We start from the raw sequence: 13403 nt of genomic DNA, 5'->3' as shown, positions 1-13403 counted from the left end.
GCAGTTTGGAAAAGGAGATGGCATCATCTTAGGATCAAGCTATCTGATTCATAATAGTGAGCCAACCCGGGAAAGGAAACCAGACACATTGATCAGGTTACTCCTGAAAGCCTCCAGTGGTGCCTGAGACTTTGCATAAACTGGAGCTGGGCTGTTAGCAAAAGGTTCCAGCCTCCTACTTCCCACAGGTACCCAGCCCATGTGAATAGCCCCTGTCTGAGAAAAACCACACCTTTAGGTCAGCTTCTGGAAAGCTCTTTCCCATATCAACTTGTTTGAGAAAAATCATGAAAAAGCAAGAAAATCATGAGAGCTTTCTCATATAGTCACAGAATGCCAGGCTTCAAAAAGCCACTCCATCCATTCCATCTCTCTCATTTTACAAAGTTATAAACTGAGATCTAAAGAAGTTAGGTGACTAATTTTAGGTTAAATGGCTTTCTGACAACTGAGCTGAGATCAAAGCTCATTCCTGGAGCCAATTCATTACCATATTTATATAACACAGATGTTTTCTGTAATTTGTAAAAAGAATATAGAATATCGGAACATATATTTGGTTCATTTATATGTTCAAAAAGTTTTTCAATTATGTTAATATATAAGTAATATCTTTACTCTTAAAGGATGATTTTGCAATCTAGTAATTCATATAAATAAATGGCTACACGGTAATGACAATTCTGTGAGGCCGATGATAAAGGGCCTCCTTCAGTGCCCTGACCCAGGAAATTGATGTGCCCCTGTTTTCAACTGAACCATTATGGGTCCTTAGTAGATAAGGAATCAAATTTAACTAGGATTTTCTTTTTGCAGAGCAACAAAGGGGATAGGTATGGTGTTTGAGAGTAGGTGCATGTAAGCTGAGCAAAGGTGAAGTGAGTACATGAGATGAGTAAAGCCTGCAAAAAAGTGCCAGGCCCCCAGGGAACTGAAGATTTGCTTTAATTATTCTACTAGGGAGAATGAGCTAGAATGACAGGAGGTGGTGATGGTCACAATTTGGGATGCTTAAAATGAGATTAAAAGCTACAGTTGTTGGCAAATGACAATATTTAAAAGTCTAAACTCTGATGATGAGAGTGACTGGATATGGTAGGAGGGAAAAAAAGATGTTTGGAGGAGAGATCAAGAAACTAAGAGGCTGTGATGTTCAAAGGATCTTCTATGTGGAGATATTAAAACCCAATTCTCGTTCATCAGGAATTGTGACAGGAATACCGTTAAGAGAGAAAGAGCAAGCCAAAGCCAAAAACTTCCAAGGATGAGGAGACATAATGCCAGTAGCAGGTGATTGCAAAAGGTGGAGGAAGATAAGGAGGATTGGTTAGTCGAGTCTGATGATGTAAACTCAACTATAAGTGTTTGCAGGTAGGAGAGAGAAAATGTCTACAAGTGGCAATGGGGGAGAAGGAATACTATCCACTACCAGGCCCAGGGCTATGAAGAGTAAGAGAAAAAACATACATCACTTGAGAAGACTGCAGAGAAAAAAATGTCCTCGGGGTAGCAAAGTATCCACTGAAAGGACAGTGAAGAGAATGGAATGTTCTAAAGAGATTCTGAGGACATGAGATTTTGTTGATAATTGTGAGTGCCAAAGAACACAGGAAAAGGGCTTCAGGAGTTAAAGAGAGATGGAATCAGGACTTCTTGATTCAAGAGAAAATAAGAAGACTTGAAAATAACCATTCTTAGCTCCAGTAGAATGGAGATAACGTTCAAAGACAGAGTAAAGAATACACAAAAATATTGAATATGTATTGTTATGTTGTGGTTAACAGCTGAATGAACAAAAAGGAGAATGAAGGCTACTCCCAAAATTGTGGAGGAAGGATGACAGGGAAATACAGAGCCTGTTCTGAGTGGCAATAATGGCATGGAAGCAAAGGGTAATGCCATGAGCTTTTGCAGCCATATAGGCCTGGAATCAGATTCTAGCTTTGCCACTGATTATCTATGGAATCTTAGATGATTTATATAATTCTTCAACCCTTCATTATTTATTTGTTTTTTTAAAAAATACCTCACAGGGTTCGTGTGTTGAATAAGATGACGTACATGATAATATACTGTTCATAGAAATAAGTGGATGCTCAACAAATGATTATTTCTTTGAAATACCCAAACCTTAAGTTCTAATACAAAAATGAAAAAGAAACATTCTTGTATCAGTAGAAAGGGAAAATTATTCCCTGCAGATGTTTATATGTCAACGATAAGGACAAATGTCAAAGAATTGTCATTGTAAAGCAAGGCTGTATTTATGAGATTCAGGGTCTTTGGGGATGTAGGTCCTTGAGTACATTACTTGTTTGTGAAAATTCCACTGAAAATCCGTCAGGACAGAGAAAATTATAGGTATACGTGCTCATATAAATATGTGTCATCTCAAGAATATCTACAAACTTATTTTTGTGTGTACATTCGAATTTTTAATGAAAACTTTTGATGGATTTCTAAACTAATTCTAATTGTATTGGGGCACGCAAGAAGAAACAAAGATACAGTGTAGCAGGCGTAACTTCAATCCAAAATAGAAATCCTTCTGGGAAAAATAAGTGCTTGCGTGTGCACGCGCACGTGTGTGTACGTGTGTGTGTGTATGGGTTGATTGTGACTAAAGGCAGTAAATATCAAACTAATATGAAAAGAAGAGACTTGGGATTCTCATGGCACATGGTTTAAAATCGTTAACTAAATATCACCTGTGATCCCCTAAAATAAAGTGCCCACCAAAGGCAAGTCTTTTGATGACATAATGCCCTAGATCAGAATGAAAAGCTTTAAAACTCATTTACTGTGGAGTTGGATCATCTCTTCTAATCATTCTAGAAACCTCAAAGAGAATTACAGATTCATATTTGTAAATTCTTTGCCTAAGTAACGGAGCGAAACCAAGGACTATCGATGACTAAGCCATAATTCCTAGGGCAAACATTGATTCTGTCAGTTGATATATTGTATCACTTGAGTTCAGAGGCTCCATAGGTCTATCATGTGGAATTTAAACATTGATCAGAAAATAATGGAAATGAGGATATACTGGAAAATTTGGATGACTCAAATTACCCTGAACCTCAAACTCTCCTGGAGAACGCGCCAGCCAAAGAAGCTCCTCTTTGCCTGTATGATGAAGCTGCTCCTACCTTGAGGACCCTTCAATGACTTCACCTGAGAAAATTACTTTAAAAGATAAATCAAAACTCCTCATGCCTTACCCTTAGGTTTTTCTTTAAGCTCCCAGCATACTCCAGGAGACATTAAGTCAAAGCTGAGAATATAAGATTTGTATATCAAAGAATTTTAGTATTTTCCCAATTTATTTCATACCTGTGTATAGGAATGGTATGAAGGTACTAAACTAAGGAGAGAAGAATATACTATTAGGTCGTTTGAATTTATGATGTATAGTTGACCCTTAAACAAAGCGGGGCTTGGGGGCGCTGATCCTCCATACAGTAAAAATCCACTTTTAAGTTATAGTTGGCACTCCCTATATGCGGTTGGATTCCTTGATTCTGCAGTTCCATATCTGCGGATTCAACCAACCATAAATCATTTGGTATTGTAGTATTTACAACTGAAAAAAATCTGCATATAAGTGAACTCCCACAACTCAAACCTGGGTTTTTCAAGGGTCAACCGTAGTTGCAACCACCAGACATTCTAGATACCATACGTTAGCTAGAACATATGGACATGGTTCTAATTGCTTGTTTAGTTGGTTAACTAAAACCTAAAATGAAGGATTCCCTGTGTAAAGTGAATTTAGAAGCCAGACAAGATTCCTTGGTATATTCAGACGTAATCGAATGTTTGGAAAGATGTGGAATGGTGACACGAGCTTATCACGTGCAGTCCTTTGCCGATGTATGCACCTTCCAAGGAGAGCTCAGAAGCATCTTCTACTCCATGGCACTGAGAAGTTCACTGGTGAAGGACCATAATTATTTTTAAGAAGAACTGAAACAGATATTGTCTGTAGCCCAGAGATGTGGGTGGGAGAGACCAAATCTGAAATGAGATCAAATTTCAATAATACCAAAACCCTGAAGTGGCAGCAACCACATATATGCATGTGTTCATAGCACCATGCCAAGTTTGGCAGGGCAATCATTCATAATATGGTATCCAAAACTTCTGGGATCTTTAGGGGTAGCTAATTAAGCACGGCATTCTTAAAACCATGGAGAGACAGCCCAGTAAGCTTCTATACTTGATATGTATGACCCCAAACACTCTAGGGTCAGAGAACAGGGGCCTGATTTGAAATACCGGGAACTGTGGTAAGAGTTATTCATGTAATTCCCAGAGTAGAATCAATTCAGAGACCCAGAGTCCCTTGAATTAGGAAGAGGCTGAGTACCCTTGAGGAAAAAATTTGCAATAATATCACATTATCTATTCTGTGACTCTCATTCCTCATCTACTCCAAAGTAGATTTAAGGCCATTTAAAGGTAATTTTTCATGAGAAAAGGGAGATACCCAGACCTTTCAGGGGTTATTACAGACAGGCACTGAACTACACTAATATTTCAGTCCATCATGGACTGCACTGCAGTCCATCAATCAGAGAGGGTGCTTATAGGATTCATGCTAAAAGTGGAATGCTGACCTAGTTTCACCTCACTGTGGGCCCAACAGCACCCTGATTTATAAATGAAATACCTCTGGGCGACAACTGCCAGGATCTCCCCCTCACCCCACGTAGTTTTCTGAGCCATGGACACAGGCTATCTCACTGGGAGGTCCAAGTGGAGGCTCCTGAAATCCACTCCTCCCAGCCGATATGGTAAATCAAAGGAACATTCCTTTCTTCGGGGAAATAAGAGATAAGCACATCCATCAAAGTTGCAGCGTAAGACCCTGGAAGCACTGCTGAGGCAGCAAGATCCAGTTTCTGGGGCAGCAGGGCTGATGTTAGTGTCCTTAGTGCCCAGCGTGCCGCAGTGGTTGCACTTATAACACATGCTGCAGCTCCTGGTGTTGAGCAGCAACTTCAGTGGGGTCCTCACTTGCCCAGTTCCTTGCAGGGGTTTGGGGCATAGCTTTCAACCTGACTCTACAGTCTTCCTGCTGGCTCTTGGTCTGCTGAAAATATCCGGAGTCTATGTATGTTGCTTGCAATTGAAGACTCTCACTGGTTCATATGCATACACTATTAGCAATGTTTTTTATAAGTTAGAAATGCATGAGAATAGCAACAACATTGTTCACTAGAATAAAATCAATTTGGATAAGATTTGTTATTTAGACGGCATTCATTGAAATAACACCATTACATATAGAATCAGGTATTTATATGATTAAATATGACAATATAAATGAATATAATGCAGACGACATCATTTTAATAGCACCTTATAATTGACAGAAGGCAGAATAGCGTTAAGGAGGGCTTCCCTGGTGGCGCAGTGGTTGGGAGTCCGCCTGCCGATGCAGGGGACACGGGTTCGTGCCCCGGTCCGGGAAGATCCCACAAGCCGCAGAGCGGCTGGGCCCGTGAGCCATGGCCCCTGAGCCTGCGCGTCCGGAGCCTGTGCTCCACAACGGGAGAGGCCACAACAGTGAGAGGCCCACATACCGCAAACAAAAAAAAAAAAAGAAAAAAAAAAAAAAAAGAATAGCATTAAGGAGAAAGATCTAAACTCTGGGCTTGTTTGCTTGTTTCAAATCCCACCTCCGTCATCTACTAGCTTTGTGATCTTGGCCAAGTTACTTAACTTGAAGTACTCATGTTCCTCATCTATGCACTGAAGATAATAGAACTGTTGGAGATTAAGTGAGACTATATGTGTAAAAGGCTTAGAATAATGTCTAGCATGTGGCAAGTACTCAGTAAATATGAGATACCATTAACATCATGAAAACAGTAACAGTAACACAAGAAAGAAATTTTAATGTTTTAATTAGTTTTATCCTTTCAACACCCACTGAAAAGTATTGCTATTATCCCCACTTGACAGCTGAGGAAACAGAAGCACAGGAATGTTAAGTAACTTGCCTACGGTCATATGATTAGTAAGTGGATGAGCTTGGATTCCAATCCTGAGTGGTGTGCCTCCAGAGTTTTCACCCCTAATCACAAAACCAGAATTAATTTACTACTGCTACTACTACCTGCTAGTCTTATTTTTTTTTATCATTATTATTTAGTCCTACTAACATGCTGGCTCTGATCTGAACCAAGGCTGACTTATCTTATTGCAATAATAAGCAAATATATTTTCAAGCTCATTAGAACAATTACTTGCCGTTTTTCGTTTTTTGTTTTTGTTTTTGTTTTGTTTTGGCTTTTTTTGCCGGGGGTGGGGGGAGCATTGCACAGCTTGTGGGATCTTAGCTCCCTGACCAGGGATCAAACGCAGGCTCTTGGCAGTGAAAGCACAGAGTCCTGACCACTGGACCGCCAGGGAAGTCCCCAATTACATGCCTTTGATGTGAAAGTTGATTTCCTGAAATTAGACTTGGGTTTGGATTAGTTGGCTCAGAGTAGATGGTTTTAATGACTCCCTGGGGAGCAGAGCACCTCTGCTCATAGACAATTTTAGAGACCATAGTAAGTCTGAGGATTAGTCCAGGGATTCACATCTCCTATATTTGGAATTGAAGATGAGGAGCAGAATTGAAGACTAGGCCCAGAGGACTCATAGGTGAGACACCATCTCTGCCTATCCCTGCCTCCCCAGCAGATACATCTGCAAATCACGGCACATCCCCAGATAATGGGGGCATTAGAGCACAGGAAAGGTCATTAATTCTTACATATATATATATATATATATATATATATATATATATATATATATATATATGTATGTATGTATTCAAACAGCAATACAAATACTAGATAAATACACCTTTTGCCCCTTTGGGGCCTGAAACTACCTGACTCTTTGAAATTTAACAAAACTGGCATTTTAAATAAAATTTCTAAAATCTCTGCTAACTGCTTTATGGATGACTGGTGTGTACCATGTGAATCTGTAGCTTGCCCCACCACTGAGAGGGCCAGCTGGATAGGTTTCATTAAGGAATCAACAGGTTTCAAAATAATCTCCTAAATCAGTTGCATTCTGAGCTAGTGTGTGCACAATGACCAAGAGATCAGAAAGATTATAGGAATGGTAGGGGCCCAGGTTTTCAGCAAATAGAATCTGACTTATAATGAACCTAGAAGAGCATGAATGAGGCTAAAGAAGGCATTTTTAACCTCACATAAAAAGATTGCTGGAAAGGACTTTCAAGATGGCAGAGGAGTAAGACATGGAGATCACCTTCCTCCCCACAAATACATCAAAAATACATCTACAAGTGGAACAACTCCTACAGAACAACTACTAAATGCAGGCAGAAGACCTCAGACTTCCCAAAAGACAAGAAACTCCCCACGTACCAGGCCGTGTGGCTGACAGGGTCTTGGTGCTCCAGCCAGGTGTCAGGCCTGAGCCTCTGAGGTGGGAGAAATGAGTTCAGGACATTGGACCAGCAGAGACCTCCTGGCCGCACATAATATCAATCGGCAAGGGCTCTCCCAGAGATCTCCATCTCAAGGCTAAGACCCAGCTCCACCCAACGGCCAGGAAGTTCCAGTGCTGAACACCCCATGCCAAACAACTAGCAAGACAGGAACACAACCCCACCCATTAGCAGAGAGGCTGCCTAAAACTATAATAAGGTCACAGAACCGCAAAACACACCACTGGACGCAGTCCTGCCCACCAGAAAGACAAGATCCAGCTTCATCCACCAGAACACATGCACCAGTCACCTCCACCAGGAAGACTACACAACCCACTGAACCAACTTACCCGCTGGGGGCAGACACAAAAAACAACGGGAACTACGAGCCTGTAGCCTGCGAAAAGGAGACCCCCCAAACACAGTAAGTTAAGCAAAATGGGAAGACAGAGAAATACACAGCCGATGAAGGGGCAAGGTAAAACCCCACCAGACGAAACAAATCAAGAGGATATAGGAAGTCTACCTGAAAAAGAATTCAGAGTAATGATAGTAAAGATGATCCAAAATCTTGGAAACAGAATGGAGAAAATACAAGAAATGCTTAACAAACAGCTAGAAGAACTAAACAGCAAACAAACAATGATGAACAACACAATAAATGAAATTAAAAATTCTCTAGAAACAATCAATAGCAGAATAACTGAGGCAGAAGAACAGATAAGTGACCTGGAAGATAAAATAGTGGAAATAACTACCACAGAGCAGAATAAAGAAAAAATAATGAAAAGAATTGAGGACAGTCCCAGAGACCTCTGGGACAATATTAAACACACCAACATTCGAATAATAGGGGTCGCAGAAGAAGAGAAAAAGAAAGGGTCTGAGAAAATATTTGAACAGATTATAGTTGAAAACTTCCCTAATATGGGAACGGAAATAGTCAGTCAAGTCCAGGAAGCACAGAGAGTCCCATACAGCATAAATACAAGGAGAAACACACCAAGACACATATTAATCAAACTACCAAAAACTAAATACAAAGAAAAAATATTAAAAGCAGCAAGGGAAAACCAACAAATAACATATAAGGGAATCCCCATAAGGTTAACAGCTGATCTTTCAGCAGAAACTCTGCAAGCCAGAAGGGAGAGGTAGGACATATTTAAAGTGATGAAAGGGAAAAACCTTCAACCAAGATTACTCTACCCAGCAAGGGTCTCATTCACATTCGATGGAGAAATTAAAACCTTTACAGATAAGCAAAAGTTAAGAGAATTCAGCACCACCAAACCAGCTTTACAACAAACGTTAAAGGAACTTCTCTAAGCCGGAAACACAAGAGTAGGAAAAGACCTAAAAAACAGAGCCAAACCAATTTAAAAAATGGTAATAGGAACATATATCAATAATTACCTTAAATGTAAATGGATTAAGTGCTCCAACCAAAAGACATAGACTGGCTGAATGGATACAAAAACATTGTGGGAGACCCACAAGAGACCCACTTCAGACCTAGGGACATACAGACTGAAAGTGAGGGGATGGAAAAAGACATTCCATGCAAATGGAAATCAGAAGAAAGCTGGAGTAGCACTTCTCATATCAGACAAAAAAGACTTTAAAATACAGACTATTACTAGAGACAAAGAAGGACACTACATAATGGTCAAGGGATCAATCCAAGAAGAAGATATAAAAATTGTAAATATTTATGCACCCAACATAGGAGCACCTCAATATATAAATCAGATGCTAACAACCATAAAGGGGGAAATCAACAGCAACACAATAACCGTATGGCACTTTAACACCACACTTTCACCAGTGGACTGATCATCCAAAATGAAAATAAATAAGAAAACACAAGCTTTAAATGACACATTAAACAAGATGGACTTTATTAATATTTATAGGACATACTATCCAAAAATAGCAGATTACACTTTCTTCTCAAGTGCTCATGGAACATTCTCCAGGACAGATCATATCTTGGGTCACAAATCAAGCCTTGGTAAATTTAAGAAAATTGAAACCATATCAAGTATCTTTTCTGACCACAGTGCTGTGAGACTAGACATCAATTACAGGAAAAAAACTGTAAAAAATACAAACACATGAAGGCTAAACAGTACACTACTAAATAACCAAGAGATCACTGAAGAAATCAAAGAGAAAATTAAAAAATACCTAGAAACAAATGACAATGAAAACACGATAACTCAAAACCTATGGGATGCTGCAAAAGCTGTTTTAAGAAGGAAGTTTATAGCAATACAATGTTACCTCAAGAAACAAGAAAAATCTCAAATAAACAACCTAACCTTACACCTAAAGCAATTAGAGAAAGAACCAAAAAAACCCAAAGTTAGCAGAAGGAAAGAAATCATAAAGATCAGATCAGAAATAAATGAAAAAGAAATGAAGGAAACAATAGCAAAGATCAATAAAACTAAAAGCTGGCTCTTTGAGAAGATAAACAAAATTGACAAACCACTAGCCAGACTCATCAAGAGGAAAAAGGGAGAAGACTCAAATCAATAGAATTAGAAATGAAAAGGAGAAGTAACACCTGACACTGCAGAAATACAAAGAATCATGAGGAATTACTACAAGCAACTATATGCCAATAAAATGGACAACCTGGAAGAAATGGACAAATTCTTAGAAAAGCACAACCTTCCAAGACGAAACCAGGAAGAAATAGAAAATAAAAACAGACCAATCACAAGCACTGACATTGAAACTGTGACTAAAAATATTCCAACAAACAGCCTAGGACCAGATGGCTTCACAGGTGAATTCTATCAAACTTTTAGAGAAGAGCTTCACAAGTGAATTCTATCAAACATTTAGAGAAGCGCTAATACCTATCCTTCCCAGACTCTTCCAAAATATAGCAGAGGGTGGAACACTCCCAAACTCATTCTACAAGGCCACCATCACCCTGATACCAAAACCAGACAAAGATGTTACAAAAAAAAGAAAACTACAGACCAATATCTCTGATGAACATATACGCAAAAATTCTCAACAAAACACTAGCAAACAGAATCCAACAGCACATTAAAAAGATCATACACCATGATCAAGTGGGGTTTAACCCAGGAAAGAAAGGATTCTTCAATATATGCAAATCAATCAACGTGATACACCATATTAACAAACTGAAAGATAAAAACCATATGGTAAACTCCATAGATACAGAAAATGCTGTTGACAAAATTCAACACCCATTTATTATAAAAACTCTCCAGAAGATAGGCATAGAGGGAACATACCTCAGCAAAATAAAGGCCATATATGACAAACCCACAGCCAACATCATTCACAATGGTGAAAAACTGAAACCATTTCCTCTAAAATCAAGAAGACAAGGATGCCCACTCTCACCACTATTATTCAACATAGATTTGGAAGTTCTAGCCACAGCAATCAGAGAAGAAAAAGAAATAAAAGGAATCCAGGGCTTCCCTGGTGGCGCAGTGGTTGAGAGTCCACCTGCCAATGCAGGGGACACGGGTTCGTGCCCCGGTCCGGGAAGATCCCATATGCCATGGAGCGGTTGGGCCTGTTAGCCATGGCTGCTGAGCCTGTGTGTCCGGAGCCTGTGCTCCGCAACGGGAGAGGCCACAGCAGTGAGAGGCCCGTGTACTGCAAAAAAAAAAAAAAAAAAAAAAGGAATCCAAATGGGAAAAGAAGAAGTAAAGCTGTCACTGTTTGCAAATGACATGATACTATCTATAGAGAATCCTAGAGATGCTACTAGAAAACTACTAGGGCTAATCAATGAATTTGGTAAAGTTGCAGGTCACAAAATTAATGCACAGAAATCTCTTGCATTCCTATACACTAATGCTGAAAAATCTGAAAGAGAAATTAAGGAAGCACTCCCATTTACCACTGCAAAAAAAAGAATAAAATACCTGGGAATAAACCTACGTAAGGAGACAAAAGACATGTATGCAGAAAACTATAAGACAGTGATGAAAGAAATTAAAGATGATACAAACAGATGGAGAGATACACCATGTTCTTGGATTGGAAGAATCAATATTGTGAAAAAGACTATACTACCCAAAGCAATCTACAGATTCAGTGCAATCCCTATCAAACTATTAATGGCATTTTTCACAGAACTAGAATAAAAAATATCAAAATTTGTATGGAAACACAAAAGACCCTGAATAGTCAAAGCAGTCTTGAGAAAGAAAAACGGAGCTGGAGGAATCAGGCTCCCTGACTTCAGATTACACTATGAAGCTACAGTAATCAAGACAGCATGGTACTGGCACAAAAACAGAAATATAGATCAATGGAACAGGATAGAAAGCCCAGAGATAAACCCACGCACATATGGTCACCTTATTTTTGATAAAGGAGGCAAGAATATACAATGGAGAAAATAAGTGGTGCTGGGAAAACTGGACAGCTACATGCAAAAGAATGAAATTAGAACACTCCCTAGCACGATACACAAAAATAAACTCAAAATGGATTAAAGACCTAAATGTAAGGCCAGACACTATAAAATTCTCAGAGGAAAACACAGGCAGAACACTCTATGACATGTATCACAGCAAGTTCCTTTTTGACCCATCTCCTAGAGAAATAGAAATAAAAATAAAAATAAACAAATGGGACCTAATGAAACTTAAAAGCTTTTGCACAGCAAAGGAAACCATAAATAAGATGAAAAGACAATCCTCAGAATTAGAGAAAATGTTCACAAACGAAGCAATTGACAAAGGATTAATCTCCTAAATATACAAGTAGCTCATGCAGCTCAATATCAAAAAAACAAACAACCCACTCCAAAAATGGGCAGAAGATCTAAATAGACATTTCTCCAAAGAAGATATACAGATTGCCAACAAACACATGAAAGGATGCTCAACATCACTAATCATTAGAGAAATGCAAATCAAAACTACAGTGAGGTATCACCTCACACTGGTAAGAATGGCCATCATCAAAAAATCTACAAACAATAAATGCTGGAGAGGGTGTGGAGAAAAGGGAACCTTCTTGCACTGTTGGTGGGAATGTACATTGATACAGCTACTGTGGAGAACAGTCTGGAGTTTCCTTAAAAAACTAAAAATAGAACTACTATATGACCCAGCAATCCCATTACTGGGCATATACCCTGAGAAAACCATAATTCAAAAAGAGTCATGTACCACAATGTTCATTGCAGCACTATTTACAATAGCCAGGACATGGAAGCAACCTAAGTGTCCATCGACAGGTGGATGGATAAAGAAGATGTGGCATATGTATAGAATGGAATATTACTCAGCCATAAAAAGAAACGAAATTGAGTTATTGGTAGTGAGGTGGGTGGACCCAGAGTCTGTCATGCAGAGTGAAGTAAGTCAGAAAGAGAAAAACAAATATCGTATGCTAACACATATATATGGAAGCTGAAACAAAAAAAAGAAAAAATGGTTCTGATGAACCTAGGGTCAGGACAGGAATAAAGACACAGAGGTAGCGAATGGGCCTGAGAACATGGGGAAGGGGAAGGGTAAGCTGGGATGAAGTGAGAGAGTAGCATGGACATATATACACTACCAAATGTATAATAGATAGCTAGTGGGAAGCAGCTGCACCGCATAGGGAGATGAACTCAATGCTTTGTGACCACCTAGAGGGGTGGGATAGGGAGTGGGAGGGAGACGCGAGAGAGGGGATATGGGGATATATGTATACATATAGCTGATTCACTTTGTTATACAGCAGAAACTAACACAACATTGTAAAGCAATTATACTCCAGTAAAGACGTTAAAAAAAAAAAAACTAAAAATATAACTACCATATGACCCAGCAATCCTGCTATTGGGCATATACCCAGAGAAAACCGTAATTCAAAAAGACACAGGCACTCCAATGTTCATTCCAGCACTTACAATAGCCAGGCCATGGAAGCAACC

General features: G+C 39.2%; 1 protein-coding gene across 8 annotated transcripts in view; it reads right to left on the bottom strand.

Moving 5' to 3' along the window:
• OVCH2 (ovochymase 2) overlaps nt 1-13403 on the bottom strand; it is a 200445-nt gene that overhangs the window by 137352 nt on the left and 49690 nt on the right. The gene's annotated exons all lie outside the window — the stretch shown is intronic.

The sequence above is a fragment of the Stenella coeruleoalba genome, assembly GCF_951394435.1.
Source record: "Stenella coeruleoalba genome assembly, chromosome: 8".
NCBI lineage: Eukaryota > Metazoa > Chordata > Mammalia > Artiodactyla > Delphinidae > Stenella > Stenella coeruleoalba.
This window is presented reverse-complemented; position numbering and strand designations above follow the sequence as displayed.